Source organism: Vigna umbellata, chromosome 9 (assembly GCF_029865625.1).
Source record: "Vigna umbellata cultivar VRB3 chromosome 9, Vumbellata_1.0, whole genome shotgun sequence".
Lineage (NCBI taxonomy): Eukaryota > Viridiplantae > Streptophyta > Magnoliopsida > Fabales > Fabaceae > Vigna > Vigna umbellata.
Window position 1 is genome coordinate 41,551,184 of NC_142173.1, and position 1,499 is coordinate 41,552,682.

The 1,499-nt window shown below is 37.3% G+C and overlaps 1 pseudogene; it reads left to right on the top strand.

Moving 5' to 3' along the window:
• The first annotated feature begins 351 nt into the window (after positions 1-351).
• On the top strand, positions 352-991 carry LOC148193572 (uncharacterized; annotated as a pseudogene).
• The last annotated feature ends 508 nt before the right edge of the window (positions 992-1,499 follow it).

Consider the following 1,499-nt stretch of genomic DNA (forward strand, 5'->3'; position numbering starts at 1 on the left):
ACTCACTCTTAGTGGCAATGTGGCAGTGTTACAGGTAACATGATTTATAGTTTATTATTTGGATGTACTTGACAACATTGTCAATTAGGTTTGATGAAATAATATTATGATATTGTAGGCTTGGGCAGTTGAAAGACTTTCTTTGCATGGTCATGCTTCACACAGGTTTTTCCTGCGCATAATGCGATGGTTCCCGTATAAATCAAGGACCGAAAAAATTGAACATATATTTAAGACCAGAGATGTAAGTGTTTTGATATTCGTTATTTTTGATGTAAAAATTGATTATCTTATTTGTCAAAATTTGTTGTGTGATAATGGTGCAGTTAAATCTGGAGTGGTATGTAAGAAAGGAAGATCGTCATCGCCCGGAAATCCGTGCAGCTTTCCACATGGATGACGGAGGGATGAGTGAAGGATCCTTGGCTGAAGGATCCAAGGTTGAGAAAGATGATGACGAAAGCTCTGATGACGGCACATGGGAAGTAGGTGTCGAGGAGAGATTGAGGAAAAACAATGAAGATCTCATAGCATTGAATGCCAAGATTGGAGTTCTTACCAGGGATTATTTGAAATTTGTCAAACTCTAATCTTTACTGAAGAAGATGCATGTGGTACTGATGAAGAAGTTGCTGGTGAAGTTGATGAAGCACCTGAAGTTGGAGGTGACGAAGAGCCTGAAGTTGGTCGTGATTGTGGATTTGAACAACAAGGTGATGGTAAAGCAGTTGATGACCCTGTAGGTGCATATACGGAAGTAAGAGGGGAGGATAAAACCGCATATGAAGATGAGATAGTTTCAAGAAGTCATGATAAAATTGTTTGTATTGAAATCCATGATGATGGTGATGAAGACGAACGGGAGGCTGTACCATTGGTTATCCCCCCATTGCGCAGTTTTGTTGGGGATCCAAGCACTATTGTTGATGTAGACCAATTGTACAAAGTAGTCAGCATCAGAGAGATCACTGTATACAGGTATTTGCTGTGAATTTTAGTTGTGGTTAACGAATCTCTATTGTTTGTGATAGACTAATATTTATATGTTTAGGGTTGTATGCGAGATAATTGGGCAAACCTTGAGCACGACTTCATTTTACACTTTGGCCCCGATAAAATACGTTGATAACATGGTTAGTATTGTGACATTTCTTTGTGTTTCATGTTGTAGTTTATGTTAGTAATGTGAAAATTTTTTATTTTGTAGGTGGTGTTATTTCCGTGTACGATGTTTATGTACTTTGAGAAAAGGTTGTGCGGTGTTGTTAAGAGGATTCATTTTAGTCCATTATACTTGGTAAACAAAAATTTGATATTGTATCATATATTTCATTGAAGAAATGATTTTTGATTGATGATTTTGAAATTGTCCACAGCACCATATTCTTTCAGATTATAGGAAACGTCCACAGAATCGTCATGTTTGGACGCTTCATAACTATAACAGTTATCTGCGTTGCGATCAGTTTGGACTTGGAGACATTGTCATAATTGACTTT